This window comes from Microcebus murinus, unplaced genomic scaffold (assembly GCF_040939455.1).
Source record: "Microcebus murinus isolate Inina unplaced genomic scaffold, M.murinus_Inina_mat1.0 scaf007_hap2_Mmur4.0, whole genome shotgun sequence".
Lineage (NCBI taxonomy): Eukaryota > Metazoa > Chordata > Mammalia > Primates > Cheirogaleidae > Microcebus > Microcebus murinus.
Genome location: NW_027438953.1, coordinates 473,690 through 495,595, shown reverse-complemented (window position 1 = coordinate 495,595; position 21,906 = coordinate 473,690). Strand labels below are relative to the sequence as shown.

At 63.9% G+C, this 21,906-nt stretch overlaps 6 pseudogenes; all 6 read left to right on the top strand.

Moving 5' to 3' along the window:
* The first annotated feature begins 1,514 nt into the window (after positions 1-1,514).
* Positions 1,515-1,633, top strand: LOC142866851 (uncharacterized; annotated as a pseudogene).
* Positions 1,634-5,033: 3,400 nt separating this feature from the next.
* On the top strand, positions 5,034-5,152 carry LOC142866896 (uncharacterized; annotated as a pseudogene).
* A 3,433-nt stretch (positions 5,153-8,585) lies between these two features.
* On the top strand, positions 8,586-8,704 carry LOC142866849 (uncharacterized; annotated as a pseudogene).
* A 3,432-nt stretch (positions 8,705-12,136) lies between these two features.
* On the top strand, positions 12,137-12,255 carry LOC142866848 (uncharacterized; annotated as a pseudogene).
* A 3,400-nt stretch (positions 12,256-15,655) lies between these two features.
* Positions 15,656-15,774, top strand: LOC142866895 (uncharacterized; annotated as a pseudogene).
* Positions 15,775-19,197: 3,423 nt separating this feature from the next.
* LOC142866847 (uncharacterized) lies at positions 19,198-19,316 on the top strand (annotated as a pseudogene).
* Positions 19,317-21,906: the final 2,590 nt, after the last annotated feature.

Below are 21,906 nucleotides of genomic sequence, written 5' to 3'. Positions count from 1 at the left end.
GGACCGGCCCTGTGCTTGCCAACACTTCCTGCAGGGACCCAGAGCTGGGAGGTGGCATCTCTCAGCCCTGGGTCGGGCAGAGCCCCAGCGGGCCATGCCCACAACCTCTCTCAGCACCGGTCCCCCAGAAGGCTCCTTTGGGACCAGGATTCTCTTGCGGTGACTCTTTAAGGTCTGGCTCCTGGATGGAGGGGCACCAGGAGTGGAGGAGCAGGAAGGGGAAGGGGGTGGCCATGCGAGGGGACACTTTGAGGCCAAGTCCCAGCTTCAGCCTGATCCTCCTGGGAACCCCGCTCTGAGACAAGGAGCCGGGCTTCGCATTCCCACAGCAGCCAGTCGTGGGCTGAGGACACCTGGGGCGTTGGGAACTCCCTGGCTTCTCCTTGGTTTAACATCTAGAGCTGCTTGGGAATCGCGCCGCCACACACACCCGAGCGCAGGTGTCTTCCGCACAGACTGCGGGCCTCGCTCTTCTGAATGCCGCTAGCTCGCCACCCACCCACGGGTGAACCTGGTCAGGGTGCTTTCTCTCAGGGGCAGACTCTTTTCCGGGCGGGCTACCGGTGTCTCTGTTTGCTCGTTTCTTTCTTCCATTTCGGGAAAGTCTTCCTTGCTGGGTGTGGAAATCTCCTATGCCTTCCCTCGCCTATTCTGTCAGCTTTCAAATTCTCTTTCAGTTGCCACCCTCACAGATGGATTAGGAAACTCTTTCCGGTGCACTCATTAGTGAAATGACCTCAAGGAAGCTGGAATCCAATATCTAATGGCCGATTTTTAGCGAGTCCACACGGGGTCGGGGTCCAATGCAGCCCCGGCCAGGCCCAGGCCCCTTGGACTGGGCCACAGGAGGACACGGAGGAGGGTCCCGGCCCCCACGAAGCGGTGCCGGCAGTTCTCCACGGGCTTAGGAGTTTTCCAGAGGTAGGAGATGGAGGGGACTGATTTCTTCAGCGCCCCCCAAACCACGCCACCCCACCCCACCCATGGGACACATCCCCAGAGAGAGACGCCCCATACACTGGCTGTGCCCCAGCCCTGGCCCGGGGGAATAGGCGGCAGCCCACCCACAGGGCGAGGGGGGCCGCAGCTGAAAGGGGTTGTGGCGGAGGGCGGCCCCTGGCTGGGGTCAAAGGGCGTGCGCGTGCGCAGTCAGCGGCGGCGAGGCGCCGGGGGTGGGCAGCGGGTACGTGAAGGAGGCCAGGCGAGGAGACTAGGGGGGCTGGGAGGGCTCCACCTTGGCGAGTCCAGCCGTGGAGGCGCATCTTGTGTGAGTGTGCGTGAGTGTGAGTGTGTGTGTGTGTATAGAGAGACAGCCCCCCCGCCCCGCCCCACCCCGCCCCGCCCCGCCCGTCACCCCCGACCCTCGGAGCACACCGGACCCGGCCCGGCGCGGGGCCTGGGGCGGGAGGAGGCGGCGGCGGCGGCGGCGGCGGCGGCGGCGGCGGCGGCGGCGGCGGCGGGGGGAAAGCGCAGAGAGGCTCGGCTTCTTGAGCGGGGCAGGGGCGCCCTCCACCGTCTAGGGCCACACCACCCCGAACGCCCCCGAGCTCGTCTGGTCTGGGAAGCTAAGCAGGGTCGGGCCTCCTTAGTACTTGGATGGGAGACCGCCTGGGAATACCGGGTGCCTTAGGCTTCTTCTGGTTTTTTTTTTTTTTTTTTTTTTGCCTCCTGTTCTGTTCCCTTTCTGGGAGCGCGGCGGCGGCCCGGGGTGGGGGTGACCCCCACCCTCAGCGCCCGCCGCGGTGCCTGGCGCCCCAGCCCGCACCGTGGGGCCTCCTCTTGTCCCAAGCCGCGACACCGCCGCCACGCGGCAGCACGCGTGGCATCTGGACTGTCAGGTCTCAGACCCAAGGTCTGCTCTGTGGGAACCGACACGTTGGAGGAAACCTTGAGAATCTGAGAGGGGAGGGAGTTCCAGAAGAAGGCCAGGATGTCATTTTGAGGGAGTATGTGACCAGAACTCGTCCCGTTGCTTTTGGGGTTCTATGGGCTACACGTAGGAATCTTTGGTGGTGGCACCTGATGTTGGGGGATCCGGAGTCACACCCAGACCTGCTCCACAGGCCTCCTTTTACTTTTCTCTTCGGATTCATTATTTTTAAAAAGTGTCTCTTACCTCTATTATTGCATTTTCTTTTCTCTCTCTTTTCAAGCAGATGATGGGAGTACAAGTATTCAGGTGACATGTGTTGCCCGTGCCCCCCTCCCCCCTGTGTTCTTATTCAGATACCTCTCATGTTGTCCCAGCGTATCGTGGGGGCACCAATGTTAAGGTCGGGTACGTCGCCCTCTCCAAGCCTCCACCCTCGGGTCAGAGCTTCAAGCGCGCCCATCCCCCAGTCGGTGCGCACCCACCCCATCCCTAACGGATGTGTATGCCCATCCCTCCCCCCACCCGCCCGACACCCACCCGACGAAGGTGATTCCTCTCTGTCCACTTAGGTGTCCATCCGTTCGTACCAGTTTGCTGGTGAGCGCGAGCACGTGGTGCTCGTGTGTCCATTCTTGGGATACTCGGCTTACTGGAACGGGTTCCAGCTCTGGCCAGGAGAACACGAGAGGTGCCCTCTCACCGCTGCTCCTCACAGCCGAATGGCACTCCGTGGTGTCCACGCGCCACATTTTATTAATGCACTCCTGGATGGATGGGCACTCGGGTCGCTTCCACATCTTTGGGATTGTGAATTGTGCCCTAACTGTCACCCTACCCCTTACCCAGCCCGTCACCTCTGCCCCTGCCTGACGCACTCCTCCCCGGCCAGGCCCGTCACTGTCCTGGGCCCCCGCCTGACCGGCTCCTCCCCGCCCGGCGTGTCACCGTCCTCTGCCCCGGCCTGACATGCTCCTTCCCGCCCGGCCTCTCACCGTCCTCGGCCCCTGCCTGACCGGCTCCTCCGTCGCCTGGGCCTTCCAAGGGCTTGGTGTGGACGCTGCTTCCAGGAAGCCCTCCAGAAACCCGGCAGCAGGGTGGCCGCAGCAGTCTCCAGCAGCCGTCCCTAAGTCGCGTGCGGGGGGACGTGCCCCCGCTGTGCCGCGGGGGCCCAGCCTGGTGTCTTCCCTGAGGCCCTGCGGCTGCCGGCTGCCGCTCCCCGCAAGGGGAGAGCCGCGGAGGTGGGGACCGCCTCCTGATGGGGACGTACACGCAGCTCTCCACGTCGGATTCCGGGGCTCTCTGTCCTGCCCGAAGGCCCAGCGGGCCTGCGGGTCCTTAGAGTGGCAAAAGCATCCGAAAGCTGAGATTGAGGGTCCGGTGGGTGTCTGCACTTTTGTGCTGGGCACCCCAGGGAGGCCCGGGGGCTGGCTGGACGACGCGGTCTGCTGGGCGGGGGTTTGGAGGAGCAACTGATGCCCTTTGCACTTTGGGTAGCAAGAGTCTGAGGTGTCTCTGAGCCCTGTGCCCTGTGGGGGCGGGGCGGGGGGGAGGAGGAGGAGGAGGAGGAGGAGGTGGGAAGGGCCGGGGCCTGCAGTCCTGTTCCCGGGGTGGCACGGCAAGTGGCTTCTTCCACAGGCTGCTTGGCCTGGGCTCCCTGCACCTGGGCCTTTGGAGGACCGGCCCTGTGCTTGCCAACACTTCCTGCAGGGACCCAGAGCTGGGAGGTGGCATCTCTCAGCCCTGGGTCGGGCAGAGCCCCAGCGGGCCATGCCCACAACCTCTCTCAGCACCGGTCCCCCAGAAGGCTCCTTTGGGACCAGGATTCTCTTGCGGTGACTCTTTAAGGTCTGGCCCCTGGATGGAGGGGCACCAGGAGTGGAGGAGCAGGAAGGGGAAGGGGGTGGCCATGCGAAGGGACACTTTGAGGCCAAGTCCCAGCTTCAGCCTGATCCTCCTGGGAACCCCGCTCTGAGACAAGGAGCCGGGCTTCGCATTCCCACAGCAGCCAGTCGTGTGCTGAGGACACCTGGGGCGTTGGGAACTCCCTGGCTTCTCCTTGGTTTAACATCTAGAGCTGCTTGGGAATCGCGCCGCCACACACACCCGAGCGCAGGTGTCTTCCGCACAGACTGCGGGCCTCGCTCTTCTGAATGCCGCTAGCTCGCCACACACCCACGGGTGAACCTGGTCAGGGTGCTTTCTCTCAGGGGCAGACTCTTTTCCGGGCGGGCTACCGGTGTCTCTGTTTGCTCGTTTCTTTCTTCCATTTCGGGAAAGTCTTCCTTGCTGGGTGTGGAAATCTCCTATGCCTTCCCTCGCCTATTCTGTCAGCTTTCAAATTCTCTTTCAGTTGCCACCCTCACAGATGGATTAGGAAACTCTTTCCGGTGCACTCATTAGTGAAATGACCTCAAGGAAGCTGGAATCCAATATCTAATGGCCGATTTTTAGCGAGTCCACACGCCAGGGTGGTCGGGGTCCAATGCAGCCCCGGGCAGGCCCAGGCCCCTTGGACTGGGCCACAGGAGGACACGGAGGAGGGTCCCGGCCCCCACGAAGCGGTGCCGGCAGTTCTCCACGGGCTTGGGCGTTTTCCAGAGGTAGGAGATGGAGGGGACTGATTTCTTCAGCGCCCCCCAAACCACGCCACCCCACCCCACCCATGGGACACATCCCCAGAGAGAGACGCCCCATACACTGGCTGTGCCCCAGCCCTGGCCCGGGGGAATAGGCGGCAGCCCACCCAAAGGGCGAGGGGGGCCGCAGATGAAAGGGGTTGTGGGGGAGGGCGGCCCCTGGCTGGGGTCAAAGGGCGAGCGTCCAGCGCGTGCGCAGTCAGCGGCGGCGAGGCGCGGGGGTGGGCAGCGGGTATGTGAAGGAGGCCAGGCAAGGAGACGAGGGGGGCTGGGAGGGCTCCACCTTGGCGAGTCCAGCCGTGGAGGCGCATATTGTGTGAGTGTGCGTGAGTGTGAGTGTGTGTGTGTATAGAGAGACAGCCCCGCGCCCCGCCCCACCCCGCCCCGCCCCGCCCGTCACCCCCGACCCTCGGAGCACACCGGACCCGGCCCGGCGCGGGGCCTGGGGCGGGAGGAGGCGGCGGCGGCGGCGGGAAAGCGCAGAGAGGCTCGGCTTCTTGAGCGGGGCAGGGGCGCCCTCCGCCGTCTAGGGCCACACCACCCCGAACGCCCCCGAGCTCGTCTGGTCTGGGAAGCTAAGCAGGGTCGGGCCTCCTTAGTACTTGGATGGGAGACCGCTTGGGAATACCGGGTGCCTTAGGCTTCTTCTGGTTTTTTTTTTTTTTTTTTTGCCTCCTGTTCCCTTTCTGGGAGCGCGGCGGCGGCCCGGGGTGGGGGTGACCCCCACCCTCAGCGCCCGCCGCGGTGCCTGGCGCCCCAGCCCGCACCGTGGGGCCTCCTCTTGTCCCAAGCCGCGACACCGCCGCCACGCGGCAGCACGCGTGGCATCTGGACTGTCAGGTCTCAGACCCAAGGTCTGCTCTGTGGGAACCGACACGCTGGAGGAAACCTTGAGAGTCTGAGAGGGGAGGGAGTTCCAGAAGAAGGCCAGGATGTCATTTTGAGGGAGTATGTGACCAGAACTCGTCCCGTTGCTTTTGGGGTTCTATGGGCTACACGTAGGAATCTTTGGTGGTGGCACCTGATGTTGGGGGATCCGGAGTCACACCCAGACCTGCTCCACAGGCCTCCTTTTACTTTTCTCTTCGGATTCATCATTTTTAAAAAGTGTCTCTTACCTCTATTATTGCATTTTCTTTTCTCTCTCTTTTCAAGCAGATGATGGGAGTACAAGTATTCAGGTGACATGTGTTGCCCGTGCCCCCCTCCCCCCTGTGTTCTTATTCAGATACCTCTCATGTTGTCCCAGCGTATCGTGGGGGCACCAATGTTAAGGTCGGGTACGTCGCCCTCTCCAAGCCTCCACCCTCGGGTCAGAGCTTCAAGCGCGCCCATCCCCCAGTCGGTGCGCACCCACCCCATCCCTAACGGATGTGTATGCCCATCCCTCCCCCCACCCGCCCGACACCCACCCGACGAAGGTGATTCCTCTCTGTCCACTTAGGTGTCCATCCGTTCGTACCAGTTTGCTGGTGAGCGCGAGCACGTGGTGCTCGTGTGTCCATTCTTGGGATACTCGGCTTACTGGAACGGGTTCCAGCTCTGGCCAGGAGAACACGAGAGGCGCCCTCTCACCGCTGCTCCTCACAGCCGAATGGCACTCCGTGGTGTCCACGCGCCACATTTTATTAATGCACTCCTGGATGGATGGGCACTCGGGTCGCTTCCACATCTTTGGGATTGTGAATTGTGCCCTAACTGTCACCCTACCCCTTACCCAGCCCGTCACCTCTGCCCCTGCCTGACGCACTCCTCCCCGGCCAGGCCCGTCACTGTCCTGGGCCCCCGCCTGACCGGCTCCTCCCCGCCCGGCGTGTCACCGTCCTCTGCCCCGGCCTGACATGCTCCTTCCCGCCCGGCCTCTCACCGTCCTCGGCCCCTGCCTGACCGGCTCCTCCGTCGCCTGGGCCTTCCAAGGGCTTGGTGTGGACGCTGCTTCCAGGAAGCCCTCCAGAAACCCGGCAGCAGGGTGGCCGCAGCAGTCTCCAGCAGCCGTCCCTAAGTCGCGTGCGGGGGGACGTGCCCCCGCTGTGCCGCGGGGGCCCAGCCTGGTGTCTTCCCTGAGGCCCTGCGGCTGCCGGCTGCCGCTCCCCGCAAGGGGAGAGCCGCGGAGGTGGGGACCGCCTCCTGATGGGGACGTACACGCAGCTCTCCACGTCGGATTCCGGGGCTCTCTGTCCTGCCCGAAGGCCCAGCGGGCCTGCGGGTCCTTAGAGTGGCAAAAGCATCCGAAAGCTGAGATTGAGGGTCCGGTGGGTGTCTGCACTTTTGTGCTGGGCACCCCAGGGAGGCCCGGGGGCTGGCTGGACGACGCGGTCTGCTGGGCGGGGGGTTTGGAGGAGCAACTGATGCCCTTTGCACTTTGGGTAGCAAGAGTCTGAGGTGTCTCTGAGCCCTGTGCCCTGTGGGGGCGGGGCGGGGGGGAGGAGGAGGAGGAGGAGGAGGAGGAGGTGGGAAGGGCCGGGGCCTGCAGTCCTGTTCCCGGGGTGGCACGGCAAGTGGCTTCTTCCACAGGCTGCTTGGCCTGGGCTCCCTGCACCTGGGCCTTTGGAGGACCGGCCCTGTGCTTGCCAACACTTCCTGCAGGGACCCAGAGCTGGGAGGTGGCATCTCTCAGCCCTGGGTCGGGCAGAGCCCCAGCGGGCCATGCCCACAACCTCTCTCAGCACCGGTCCCCCAGAAGGCTCCTTTGGGACCAGGATTCTCTTGCGGTGACTCTTTAAGGTCTGGCCCCTGGATGGAGGGGCACCAGGAGTAGAGGAGCAGGAAGGGGAAGGGGGTGGCCATGCGAGGGGACACTTTGAGGCCAAGTCCCAGCTTCAGCCTGATCCTCCTGGGAACCCCGCTCTGAGACAAGGAGCCGGGCTTCGCATTCCCACAGCAGCCAGTCGTGTGCTGAGGACACCTGGGGCGTTGGGAACTCCCTGGCTTCTCCTGGGTTTAACATCTAGAGCTGCTTGTGAATCACGCCGCCACACACACCCGAGCGCAGGTGTCTTCCGCACAGACTGCGGGCCTCGCTCTTCTGAATGCCGCTAGCTCGCCACCCACCCACGGGTGAACCTGGTCAGGGTGCTTTCTCTCAGGGGCAGACTCTTTTCCGGGCGGGCTACCGGTGTCTCTGTTTGCTCGTTTCTTTCTTCCATTTCGGGAAAGTCTTCCTTGCTGGGTGTGGAAATCTCCTATGCCTTCCCTCGCCTATTCTGTCAGCTTTCAAATTCTCTTTCAGTTGCCACCCTCACAGATGGATTAGGAAACTCTTTCCGGTGCACTCATTAGTGAAATGACCTCAAGGAAGCTGGAATCCAATATCTAATGGCCGATTTTTAGCGAGTCCACACGCCAGGGTGGTCGGGGTCCAATGCAGCCCCGGCCAGGCCCAGGCCCCTTGGACTGGGCCACAGGAGGACACGGAGGAGGGTCCCGGCCCCCACGAAGCGGTGCCGGCAGTTCTCCACGGGCTTGGGCGTTTTCCAGAAGTAGGAGATGGAGGGGACTGATTTCTTCAGCGCCCCCCAAACCACGCCACCCCACCCCACCCATGGGACACATCCCCAGAGAGAGACGCCCCATACACTGGCTGTGCCCCAGCCCTGGCCCGGGGGAATAGGCGGCAGCCCACCCACAGGGCGAGGGGGGGGCGCAGCTGAAAGGGGTTGTGGGGGAGGGCGGCCCCTGGCTGGGGTCAAAGGGCGAGCGCCCCGCGCGTGCGCGTGCGCAGTCAGCGGCGGCGGCGACGCGCCGGGGGTGGGCAGCGGGTACGTGAAGGAGGCCAGGCGAGGAGACGAGGGGGCCTGGGAGGGCTCCACCTTGGCGAGTCTAGCCGTGGAGGCGCATCTTGTGTGAGTGTGCGTGAGTGTGAGTGTGTGTGTGTGTATAGAGAGACACCCCCCCGCCCCGCCCCACCCCGCCCCGCCCCGCCCGTCACCCCCGACCCTCGGAGCACACCGGACCCGGCCCGGCGCGGGGCCTGGGGCGGGAGGAGGCGGCGGCGGCGGCGGCGGCGGCGGCGGCGGCGGCGGCGGGAAAGCGCAGAGAGGCTCGGCTTCTTGAGCGGGGCAGGGGCGCCCTCCGCCGTCTAGGGCCACACCACCCCGAACGCCCCCGAGCTCGTCTGGTCTGGGAAGCTAAGCAGGGTCGGGCCTCCTTAGTACTTGGATGGGAGACCGCCTGGGAATACCGGGTGCCTTAGGCTTCTTCTGGTTTTTTTTTTTTTTTTTTTTTTTGCCTCCTGTTCTGTTCCCTTTCTGGGAGCGCGGCGGCGGCCCGGGGTGGGGGTGACCCCCACCCTCAGCGCCCGCCGCGGTGCCTGGCGCCCCAGCCCGCACCGTGGGGCCTCCTCTTGTCCCAAGCCGCGACACCGCCGCCACGCGGCAGCACGCGTGGCATCTGGACTGTCAGGTCTCAGACCCAAGGTCTGCTCTGTGGGAACCGACACGTTGGAGGAAACCTTGAGAATCTGAGAGGGGAGGGAGTTCCAGAAGAAGGCCAGGATGTCATTTTGAGGGAGTATGTGACCAGAACTCGTCCCGTTGCTTTTGGGGTTCTATGGGCTACACGTAGGAATCTTTGGTGGTGGCACCTGATGTTGGGGGATCCGGAGTCACACCCAGACCTGCTCCACAGGCCTCCTTTTACTTTTCTCTTCGGATTCATCATTTTTAAAAAGTGTCTCTTACCTCTATTATTGCATTTTCTTTTCTCTCTCTTTTCAAGCAGATGATGGGAGTACAAGTATTCAGGTGACATGTGTTGCCCGTGCCCCCCTCCCCCCTGTGTTCTTATTCAGATACCTCTCATGTTGTCCCAGCGTATCGTGGGGGCACCAATGTTAAGGTCGGGTACGTCGCCCTCTCCAAGCCTCCACCCTCGGGTCAGAGCTTCAAGCGCGCCCATCCCCCAGTCGGTGCGCACCCACCCCATCCCTAACGGATGTGTATGCCCATCCCTCCCCCCACCCGCCCGACACCCACCCGACGAAGGTGATTCCTCTCTGTCCACTTAGGTGTCCATCCGTTCGTACCAGTTTGCTGGTGAGCGCGAGCACGTGGTGCTCGTGTGTCCATTCTTGGGATACTCGGCTTACTGGAACGGGTTCCAGCTCTGGCCAGGAGAACACGAGAGGCGCCCTCTCACCGCTGCTCCTCACAGCCGAATGGCACTCCGTGGTGTCCACGCGCCACATTTTATTAATGCACTCCTGGATGGATGGGCACTCGGGTCGCTTCCACATCTTTGGGATTGTGAATTGTGCCCTAACTGTCACCCTACCCCTTACCCAGCCCGTCACCTCTGCCCCTGCCTGACGCACTCCTCCCCGGCCAGGCCCGTCACTGTCCTGGGCCCCCGCCTGACCGGCTCCTCCCCGCCCGGCGTGTCACCGTCCTCTGCCCCGGCCTGACATGCTCCTTCCCGCCCGGCCTCTCACCGTCCTCGGCCCCTGCCTGACCGGCTCCTCCGTCGCCTGGGCCTTCCAAGGGCTTGGTGTGGACGCTGCTTCCAGGAAGCCCTCCAGAAACCCGGCAGCAGGGTGGCCGCAGCAGTCTCCAGCAGCCGTCCCTAAGTCGCGTGCGGGGGGACGTGCCCCCGCTGTGCCGCGGGGGCCCAGCCTGGTGTCTTCCCTGAGGCCCTGCGGCTGCCGGCTGCCGCTCCCCGCAAGGGGAGAGCCGCGGAGGTGGGGACCGCCTCCTGATGGGGACGTACACGCAGCTCTCCACGTCGGATTCCGGGGCTCTCTGTCCTGCCCGAAGGCCCAGCGGGCCTGCGGGTCCTTAGAGTGGCAAAAGCATCCGAAAGCTGAGATTGAGGGTCCGGTGGGTGTCTGCACTTTTGTGCTGGGCACCCCAGGGAGGCCCGGGGGCTGGCTGGACGACGCGGTCTGCTGGGCGGGGGGTTTGGAGGAGCAACTGATGCCCTTTGCACTTTGGGTAGCAAGAGTCTGAGGTGTCTCTGAGCCCTGTGCCCTGTGGGGGCGGGGCGGGGGGGAGGAGGAGGAGGAGGAGGAGGAGGAGGTGGGAAGGGCCGGGGCCTGCAGTCCTGTTCCCGGGGTGGCACGGCAAGTGGCTTCTTCCACAGGCTGCTTGGCCTGGGCTCCCTGCACCTGGGCCTTTGGAGGACCGGCCCTGTGCTTGCCAACACTTCCTGCAGGGACCCAGAGCTGGGAGGTGGCATCTCTCAGCCCTGGGTCGGGCAGAGCCCCAGCGGGCCATGCCCACAACCTCTCTCAGCACCGGTCCCCCAGAAGGCTCCTTTGGGACCAGGATTCTCTTGCGGTGACTCTTTAAGGTCTGGCTCCTGGATGGAGGGGCACCAGGAGTGGAGGAGCAGGAAGGGGAAGGGGGTGGCCATGCGAGGGGACACTTTGAGGCCAAGTCCCAGCTTCAGCCTGATCCTCCTGGGAACCCCGCTCTGAGACAAGGAGCCGGGCTTCGCATTCCCACAGCAGCCAGTCGTGGGCTGAGGACACCTGGGGCGTTGGGAACTCCCTGGCTTCTCCTTGGTTTAACATCTAGAGCTGCTTGGGAATCGCGCCGCCACACACACCCGAGCGCAGGTGTCTTCCGCACAGACTGCGGGCCTCGCTCTTCTGAATGCCGCTAGCTCGCCACCCACCCACGGGTGAACCTGGTCAGGGTGCTTTCTCTCAGGGGCAGACTCTTTTCCGGGCGGGCTACCGGTGTCTCTGTTTGCTCGTTTCTTTCTTCCATTTCGGGAAAGTCTTCCTTGCTGGGTGTGGAAATCTCCTATGCCTTCCCTCGCCTATTCTGTCAGCTTTCAAATTCTCTTTCAGTTGCCACCCTCACAGATGGATTAGGAAACTCTTTCCGGTGCACTCATTAGTGAAATGACCTCAAGGAAGCTGGAATCCAATATCTAATGGCCGATTTTTAGCGAGTCCACACGGGGTCGGGGTCCAATGCAGCCCCGGCCAGGCCCAGGCCCCTTGGACTGGGCCACAGGAGGACACGGAGGAGGGTCCCGGCCCCCACGAAGCGGTGCCGGCAGTTCTCCACGGGCTTAGGAGTTTTCCAGAGGTAGGAGATGGAGGGGACTGATTTCTTCAGCGCCCCCCAAACCACGCCACCCCACCCCACCCATGGGACACATCCCCAGAGAGAGACGCCCCATACACTGGCTGTGCCCCAGCCCTGGCCCGGGGGAATAGGCGGCAGCCCACCCACAGGGCGAGGGGGGCCGCAGCTGAAAGGGGTTGTGGCGGAGGGCGGCCCCTGGCTGGGGTCAAAGGGCGTGCGCGTGCGCAGTCAGCGGCGGCGAGGCGCCGGGGGTGGGCAGCGGGTACGTGAAGGAGGCCAGGCGAGGAGACTAGGGGGGCTGGGAGGGCTCCACCTTGGCGAGTCCAGCCGTGGAGGCGCATCTTGTGTGAGTGTGCGTGAGTGTGAGTGTGTGTGTGTGTATAGAGAGACAGCCCCCCCGCCCCGCCCCACCCCGCCCCGCCCCGCCCGTCACCCCCGACCCTCGGAGCACACCGGACCCGGCCCGGCGCGGGGCCTGGGGCGGGAGGAGGCGGCGGCGGCGGCGGCGGCGGCGGCGGCGGCGGCGGCGGCGGCGGCGGGGGGAAAGCGCAGAGAGGCTCGGCTTCTTGAGCGGGGCAGGGGCGCCCTCCACCGTCTAGGGCCACACCACCCCGAACGCCCCCGAGCTCGTCTGGTCTGGGAAGCTAAGCAGGGTCGGGCCTCCTTAGTACTTGGATGGGAGACCGCCTGGGAATACCGGGTGCCTTAGGCTTCTTCTGGTTTTTTTTTTTTTTTTTTTTTTGCCTCCTGTTCTGTTCCCTTTCTGGGAGCGCGGCGGCGGCCCGGGGTGGGGGTGACCCCCACCCTCAGCGCCCGCCGCGGTGCCTGGCGCCCCAGCCCGCACCGTGGGGCCTCCTCTTGTCCCAAGCCGCGACACCGCCGCCACGCGGCAGCACGCGTGGCATCTGGACTGTCAGGTCTCAGACCCAAGGTCTGCTCTGTGGGAACCGACACGTTGGAGGAAACCTTGAGAATCTGAGAGGGGAGGGAGTTCCAGAAGAAGGCCAGGATGTCATTTTGAGGGAGTATGTGACCAGAACTCGTCCCGTTGCTTTTGGGGTTCTATGGGCTACACGTAGGAATCTTTGGTGGTGGCACCTGATGTTGGGGGATCCGGAGTCACACCCAGACCTGCTCCACAGGCCTCCTTTTACTTTTCTCTTCGGATTCATTATTTTTAAAAAGTGTCTCTTACCTCTATTATTGCATTTTCTTTTCTCTCTCTTTTCAAGCAGATGATGGGAGTACAAGTATTCAGGTGACATGTGTTGCCCGTGCCCCCCTCCCCCCTGTGTTCTTATTCAGATACCTCTCATGTTGTCCCAGCGTATCGTGGGGGCACCAATGTTAAGGTCGGGTACGTCGCCCTCTCCAAGCCTCCACCCTCGGGTCAGAGCTTCAAGCGCGCCCATCCCCCAGTCGGTGCGCACCCACCCCATCCCTAACGGATGTGTATGCCCATCCCTCCCCCCACCCGCCCGACACCCACCCGACGAAGGTGATTCCTCTCTGTCCACTTAGGTGTCCATCCGTTCGTACCAGTTTGCTGGTGAGCGCGAGCACGTGGTGCTCGTGTGTCCATTCTTGGGATACTCGGCTTACTGGAACGGGTTCCAGCTCTGGCCAGGAGAACACGAGAGGTGCCCTCTCACCGCTGCTCCTCACAGCCGAATGGCACTCCGTGGTGTCCACGCGCCACATTTTATTAATGCACTCCTGGATGGATGGGCACTCGGGTCGCTTCCACATCTTTGGGATTGTGAATTGTGCCCTAACTGTCACCCTACCCCTTACCCAGCCCGTCACCTCTGCCCCTGCCTGACGCACTCCTCCCCGGCCAGGCCCGTCACTGTCCTGGGCCCCCGCCTGACCGGCTCCTCCCCGCCCGGCGTGTCACCGTCCTCTGCCCCGGCCTGACATGCTCCTTCCCGCCCGGCCTCTCACCGTCCTCGGCCCCTGCCTGACCGGCTCCTCCGTCGCCTGGGCCTTCCAAGGGCTTGGTGTGGACGCTGCTTCCAGGAAGCCCTCCAGAAACCCGGCAGCAGGGTGGCCGCAGCAGTCTCCAGCAGCCGTCCCTAAGTCGCGTGCGGGGGGACGTGCCCCCGCTGTGCCGCGGGGGCCCAGCCTGGTGTCTTCCCTGAGGCCCTGCGGCTGCCGGCTGCCGCTCCCCGCAAGGGGAGAGCCGCGGAGGTGGGGACCGCCTCCTGATGGGGACGTACACGCAGCTCTCCACGTCGGATTCCGGGGCTCTCTGTCCTGCCCGAAGGCCCAGCGGGCCTGCGGGTCCTTAGAGTGGCAAAAGCATCCGAAAGCTGAGATTGAGGGTCCGGTGGGTGTCTGCACTTTTGTGCTGGGCACCCCAGGGAGGCCCGGGGGCTGGCTGGACGACGCGGTCTGCTGGGCGGGGGTTTGGAGGAGCAACTGATGCCCTTTGCACTTTGGGTAGCAAGAGTCTGAGGTGTCTCTGAGCCCTGTGCCCTGTGGGGGCGGGGCGGGGGGGAGGAGGAGGAGGAGGAGGAGGAGGTGGGAAGGGCCGGGGCCTGCAGTCCTGTTCCCGGGGTGGCACGGCAAGTGGCTTCTTCCACAGGCTGCTTGGCCTGGGCTCCCTGCACCTGGGCCTTTGGAGGACCGGCCCTGTGCTTGCCAACACTTCCTGCAGGGACCCAGAGCTGGGAGGTGGCATCTCTCAGCCCTGGGTCGGGCAGAGCCCCAGCGGGCCATGCCCACAACCTCTCTCAGCACCGGTCCCCCAGAAGGCTCCTTTGGGACCAGGATTCTCTTGCGGTGACTCTTTAAGGTCTGGCCCCTGGATGGAGGGGCACCAGGAGTGGAGGAGCAGGAAGGGGAAGGGGGTGGCCATGCGAAGGGACACTTTGAGGCCAAGTCCCAGCTTCAGCCTGATCCTCCTGGGAACCCCGCTCTGAGACAAGGAGCCGGGCTTCGCATTCCCACAGCAGCCAGTCGTGTGCTGAGGACACCTGGGGCGTTGGGAACTCCCTGGCTTCTCCTTGGTTTAACATCTAGAGCTGCTTGGGAATCGCGCCGCCACACACACCCGAGCGCAGGTGTCTTCCGCACAGACTGCGGGCCTCGCTCTTCTGAATGCCGCTAGCTCGCCACACACCCACGGGTGAACCTGGTCAGGGTGCTTTCTCTCAGGGGCAGACTCTTTTCCGGGCGGGCTACCGGTGTCTCTGTTTGCTCGTTTCTTTCTTCCATTTCGGGAAAGTCTTCCTTGCTGGGTGTGGAAATCTCCTATGCCTTCCCTCGCCTATTCTGTCAGCTTTCAAATTCTCTTTCAGTTGCCACCCTCACAGATGGATTAGGAAACTCTTTCCGGTGCACTCATTAGTGAAATGACCTCAAGGAAGCTGGAATCCAATATCTAATGGCCGATTTTTAGCGAGTCCACACGCCAGGGTGGTCGGGGTCCAATGCAGCCCCGGGCAGGCCCAGGCCCCTTGGACTGGGCCACAGGAGGACACGGAGGAGGGTCCCGGCCCCCACGAAGCGGTGCCGGCAGTTCTCCACGGGCTTGGGCGTTTTCCAGAGGTAGGAGATGGAGGGGACTGATTTCTTCAGCGCCCCCCAAACCACGCCACCCCACCCCACCCATGGGACACATCCCCAGAGAGAGACGCCCCATACACTGGCTGTGCCCCAGCCCTGGCCCGGGGGAATAGGCGGCAGCCCACCCAAAGGGCGAGGGGGGCCGCAGATGAAAGGGGTTGTGGGGGAGGGCGGCCCCTGGCTGGGGTCAAAGGGCGAGCGTCCAGCGCGTGCGCAGTCAGCGGCGGCGAGGCGCGGGGGTGGGCAGCGGGTATGTGAAGGAGGCCAGGCAAGGAGACGAGGGGGGCTGGGAGGGCTCCACCTTGGCGAGTCCAGCCGTGGAGGCGCATATTGTGTGAGTGTGCGTGAGTGTGAGTGTGTGTGTGTATAGAGAGACAGCCCCGCGCCCCGCCCCACCCCGCCCCGCCCCGCCCGTCACCCCCGACCCTCGGAGCACACCGGACCCGGCCCGGCGCGGGGCCTGGGGCGGGAGGAGGCGGCGGCGGCGGCGGGAAAGCGCAGAGAGGCTCGGCTTCTTGAGCGGGGCAGGGGCGCCCTCCGCCGTCTAGGGCCACACCACCCCGAACGCCCCCGAGCTCGTCTGGTCTGGGAAGCTAAGCAGGGTCGGGCCTCCTTAGTACTTGGATGGGAGACCGCTTGGGAATACCGGGTGCCTTAGGCTTCTTCTGGTTTTTTTTTTTTTTTTTTTGCCTCCTGTTCCCTTTCTGGGAGCGCGGCGGCGGCCCGGGGTGGGGGTGACCCCCACCCTCAGCGCCCGCCGCGGTGCCTGGCGCCCCAGCCCGCACCGTGGGGCCTCCTCTTGTCCCAAGCCGCGACACCGCCGCCACGCGGCAGCACGCGTGGCATCTGGACTGTCAGGTCTCAGACCCAAGGTCTGCTCTGTGGGAACCGACACGCTGGAGGAAACCTTGAGAGTCTGAGAGGGGAGGGAGTTCCAGAAGAAGGCCAGGATGTCATTTTGAGGGAGTATGTGACCAGAACTCGTCCCGTTGCTTTTGGGGTTCTATGGGCTACACGTAGGAATCTTTGGTGGTGGCACCTGATGTTGGGGGATCCGGAGTCACACCCAGACCTGCTCCACAGGCCTCCTTTTACTTTTCTCTTCGGATTCATCATTTTTAAAAAGTGTCTCTTACCTCTATTATTGCATTTTCTTTTCTCTCTCTTTTCAAGCAGATGATGGGAGTACAAGTATTCAGGTGACATGTGTTGCCCGTGCCCCCCTCCCCCCTGTGTTCTTATTCAGATACCTCTCATGTTGTCCCAGCGTATCGTGGGGGCACCAATGTTAAGGTCGGGTACGTCGCCCTCTCCAAGCCTCCACCCTCGGGTCAGAGCTTCAAGCGCGCCCATCCCCCAGTCGGTGCGCACCCACCCCATCCCTAACGGATGTGTATGCCCATCCCTCCCCCCACCCGCCCGACACCCACCCGACGAAGGTGATTCCTCTCTGTCCACTTAGGTGTCCATCCGTTCGTACCAGTTTGCTGGTGAGCGCGAGCACGTGGTGCTCGTGTGTCCATTCTTGGGATACTCGGCTTACTGGAACGGGTTCCAGCTCTGGCCAGGAGAACACGAGAGGCGCCCTCTCACCGCTGCTCCTCACAGCCGAATGGCACTCCGTGGTGTCCACGCGCCACATTTTATTAATGCACTCCTGGATGGATGGGCACTCGGGTCGCTTCCACATCTTTGGGATTGTGAATTGTGCCCTAACTGTCACCCTACCCCTTACCCAGCCCGTCACCTCTGCCCCTGCCTGACGCACTCCTCCCCGGCCAGGCCCGTCACTGTCCTGGGCCCCCGCCTGACCGGCTCCTCCCCGCCCGGCGTGTCACCGTCCTCTGCCCCGGCCTGACATGCTCCTTCCCGCCCGGCCTCTCACCGTCCTCGGCCCCTGCCTGACCGGCTCCTCCGTCGCCTGGGCCTTCCAAGGGCTTGGTGTGGACGCTGCTTCCAGGAAGCCCTCCAGAAACCCGGCAGCAGGGTGGCCGCAGCAGTCTCCAGCAGCCGTCCCTAAGTCGCGTGCGGGGGGACGTGCCCCCGCTGTGCCGCGGGGGCCCAGCCTGGTGTCTTCCCTGAGGCCCTGCGGCTGCCGGCTGCCGCTCCCCGCAAGGGGAGAGCCGCGGAGGTGGGGACCGCCTCCTGATGGGGACGTACACGCAGCTCTCCACGTCGGATTCCGGGGCTCTCTGTCCTGCCCGAAGGCCCAGCGGGCCTGCGGGTCCTTAGAGTGGCAAAAGCATCCGAAAGCTGAGATTGAGGGTCCGGTGGGTGTCTGCACTTTTGTGCTGGGCACCCCAGGGAGGCCCGGGGGCTGGCTGGACGACGCGGTCTGCTGGGCGGGGGGTTTGGAGGAGCAACTGATGCCCTTTGCACTTTGGGTAGCAAGAGTCTGAGGTGTCTCTGAGCCCTGTGCCCTGTGGGGGCGGGGCGGGGGGGAGGAGGAGGAGGAGGAGGAGGAGGAGGTGGGAAGGGCCGGGGCCTGCAGTCCTGTTCCCGGGGTGGCACGGCAAGTGGCTTCTTCCACAGGCTGCTTGGCCTGGGCTCCCTGCACCTGGGCCTTTGGAGGACCGGCCCTGTGCTTGCCAACACTTCCTGCAGGGACCCAGAGCTGGGAGGTGGCATCTCTCAGCCCTGGGTCGGGCAGAGCCCCAGCGGGCCATGCCCACAACCTCTCTCAGCACCGGTCCCCCAGAAGGCTCCTTTGGGACCAGGATTCTCTTGCGGTGACTCTTTAAGGTCTGGCTCCTGGATGGAGGGGCACCAGGAGTGGAGGAGCAGGAAGGGGAAGGGGGTGGCCATGCGAGGGGACACTTTGAGGCCAAGTCCCAGCTTCAGCCTGATCCTCCTGGGAACCCCGCTCTGAGACAAGGAGCCGGGCTTCGCATTCCCACAGCAGCCAGTCGTGGGCTGAGGACACCTGGGGCGTTGGGAACTCCCTGGCTTCTCCTTGGTTTAACATCTAGAGCTGCTTGGGAATCGCGCCGCCACACACACCCGAGCGCAGGTGTCTTCCGCACAGACTGCGGGCCTCGCTCTTCTGAATGCCGCTAGCTCGCCACCCACCCACGGGTGAACCTGGTCAGGGTGCTTTCTCTCAGGGGCAGACTCTTTTCCGGGCGGGCTACCGGTGTCTCTGTTTGCTCGTTTCTTTCTTCCATTTCGGGAAAGTCTTCCTTGCTGGGTGTGGAAATCTCCTATGCCTTCCCTCGCCTATTCTGTCAGCTTTCAAATTCTCTTTCAGTTGCCACCCTCACAGATGGATTAGGAAACTCTTTCCGGTGCACTCATTAGTGAAATGACCTCAAGGAAGCTGGAATCCAATATCTAATGGCCGATTTTTAGCGAGTCCACACGGGGTCGGGGTCCAATGCAGCCCCGGCCAGGCCCAGGCCCCTTGGACTGGGCCACAGGAGGACACGGAGGAGGGTCCCGGCCCCCACGAAGCGGTGCCGGCAGTTCTCCACGGGCTTAGGAGTTTTCCAGAGGTAGGAGATGGAGGGGACTGATTTCTTCAGCGCCCCCCAAACCACGCCACCCCACCCCACCCATGGGACACATCCCCAGAGAGAGACGCCCCATACACTGGCTGTGCCCCAGCCCTGGCCCGGGGGAATAGGCGGCAGCCCACCCACAGGGCGAGGGGGGCCGCAGCTGAAAGGGGTTGTGGCGGAGGGCGGCCCCTGGCTGGGGTCAAAGGGCGTGCGCGTGCGCAGTCAGCGGCGGCGAGGCGCCGGGGGTGGGCAGCGGGTACGTGAAGGAGGCCAGGCGAGGAGACTAGGGGGGCTGGGAGGGCTCCACCTTGGCGAGTCCAGCCGTGGAGGCGCATCTTGTGTGAGTGTGCGTGAGTGTGAGTGTGTGTGTGTGTATAGAGAGACAGCCCCCCCGCCCCGCCCCACCCCGCCCCGCCCCGCCCGTCACCCCCGACCCTCGGAGCACACCGGACCCGGCCCGGCGCGGGGCCTGGGGCGGGAGGAGGCGGCGGCGGCGGCGGCGGCGGCGGCGGCGGCGGCGGCGGCGGCGGCGGGGGGAAAGCGCAGAGAGGCTCGGCTTCTTGAGCGGGGCAGGGGCGCCCTCCACCGTCTAGGGCCACACCACCCCGAACGCCCCCGAGCTCGTCTGGTCTGGGAAGCTAAGCAGGGTCGGGCCTCCTTAGTACTTGGATGGGAGACCGCCTGGGAATACCGGGTGCCTTAGGCTTCTTCTGGTTTTTTTTTTTTTTTTTTTTTTTGCCTCCTGTTCTGTTCCCTTTCTGGGAGCGCGGCGGCGGCCCGGGGTGGGGGTGACCCCCACCCTCAGCGCCCGCCGCGGTGCCTGGCGCCCCAGCCCGCACCGTGGGGCCTCCTCTTGTCCCAAGCCGCGACACCGCCGCCACGCGGCAGCACGCGTGGCATCTGGACTGTCAGGTCTCAGACCCAAGGTCTGCTCTGTGGGAACCGACACGTTGGAGGAAACCTTGAGAATCTGAGAGGGGAGGGAGTTCCAGAAGAAGGCCAGGATGTCATTTTGAGGGAGTATGTGACCAGAACTCGTCCCGTTGCTTTTGGGGTTCTATGGGCTACACGTAGGAATCTTTGGTGGTGGCACCTGATGTTGGGGGATCCGGAGTCACACCCAGACCTGCTCCACAGGCCTCCTTTTACTTTTCTCTTCGGATTCATTATTTTTAAAAAGTGTCTCTTACCTCTATTATTGCATTTTCTTTTCTCTCTCTTTTCAAGCAGATGATGGGAGTACAAGTATTCAGGTGACATGTGTTGCCCGTGCCCCCCTCCCCCCTGTGTTCTTATTCAGATACCTCTCATGTTGTCCCAGCGTATCGTGGGGGCACCAATGTTAAGGTCGGGTACGTCGCCCTCTCCAAGCCTCCACCCTCGGGTCAGAGCTTCAAGCGCGCCCATCCCCCAGTCGGTGCGCACCCACCCCATCCCTAACGGATGTGTATGCCCATCCCTCCCCCCACCCGCCCGACACCCACCCGACGAAGGTGATTCCTCTCTGTCCACTTAGGTGTCCATCCGTTCGTACCAGTTTGCTGGTGAGCGCGAGCACGTGGTGCTCGTGTGTCCATTCTTGGGATACTCGGCTTACTGGAACGGGTTCCAGCTCTGGCCAGGAGAACACGAGAGGTGCCCTCTCACCGCTGCTCCTCACAGCCGAATGGCACTCCGTGGTGTCCACGCGCCACATTTTATTAATGCACTCCTGGATGGATGGGCACTCGGGTCGCTTCCACATCTTTGGGATTGTGAATTGTGCCCTAACTGTCACCCTACCCCTTACCCAGCCCGTCACCTCTGCCCCTGCCTGACGCACTCCTCCCCGGCCAGGCCCGTCACTGTCCTGGGCCCCCGCCTGACCGGCTCCTCCCCGCCCGGCGTGTCACCGTCCTCTGCCCCGGCCTGACATGCTCCTTCCCGCCCGGCCTCTCACCGTCCTCGGCCCCTGCCTGACCGGCTCCTCCGTCGCCTGGGCCTTCCAAGGGCTTGGTGTGGACGCTGCTTCCAGGAAGCCCTCCAGAAACCCGGCAGCAGGGTGGCCGCAGCAGTCTCCAGCAGCCGTCCCTAAGTCGCGTGCGGGGGGACGTGCCCCCGCTGTGCCGCGGGGGCCCAGCCTGGTGTCTTCCCTGAGGCCCTGCGGCTGCCGGCTGCCGCTCCCCGCAAGGGGAGAGCCGCGGAGGTGGGGACCGCCTCCTGATGGGGACGTACACGCAGCTCTCCACGTCGGATTCCGGGGCTCTCTGTCCTGCCCGAAGGCCCAGCGGGCCTGCGGGTCCTTAGAGTGGCAAAAGCATCCGAAAGCTGAGATTGAGGGTCCGGTGGGTGTCTGCACTTTTGTGCTGGGCACCCCAGGGAGGCCCGGGGGCTGGCTGGACGACGCGGTCTGCTGGGCGGGGGTTTGGAGGAGCAACTGATGCCCTTTGCACTTTGGGTAGCAAGAGTCTGAGGTGTCTCTGAGCCCTGTGCCCTGTGGGGGCGGGGCGGGGGGGAGGAGGAGGAGGAGGAGGAGGAGGTGGGAAGGGCCGGGGCCTGCAGTCCTGTTCCCGGGGTGGCACGGCAAGTGGCTTCTTCCACAGGCTGCTTGGCCTGGGCTCCCTGCACCTGGGCCTTTGGAGGACCGGCCCTGTGCTTGCCAACACTTCCTGCAGGGACCCAGAGCTGGGAGGTGGCATCTCTCAGCCCTGGGTCGGGCAGAGCCCCAGCGGGCCATGCCCACAACCTCTCTCAGCACCGGTCCCCCAGAAGGCTCCTTTGGGACCAGGATTCTCTTGCGGTGACTCTTTAAGGTCTGGCCCCTGGATGGAGGGGCACCAGGAGTGGAGGAGCAGGAAGGGGAAGGGGGTGGCCATGCGAAGGGACACTTTGAGGCCAAGTCCCAGCTTCAGCCTGATCCTCCTGGGAACCCCGCTCTGAGACAAGGAGCCGGGCTTCGCATTCCCACAGCAGCCAGTCGTGTGCTGAGGACACCTGGGGCGTTGGGAACTCCCTGGCTTCTCCTTGGTTTAACATCTAGAGCTGCTTGGGAATCGCGCCGCCACACACACCCGAGCGCAGGTGTCTTCCGCACAGACTGCGGGCCTCGCTCTTCTGAATGCCGCTAGCTCGCCACACACCCACGGGTGAACCTGGTCAGGGTGCTTTCTCTCAGGGGCAGACTCTTTTCCGGGCGGGCTACCGGTGTCTCTGTTTGCTCGTTTCTTTCTTCCATTTCGGGAAAGTCTTCCTTGCTGGGTGTGGAAATCTCCTATGCCTTCCCTCGCCTATTCTGTCAGCTTTCAAATTCTCTTTCA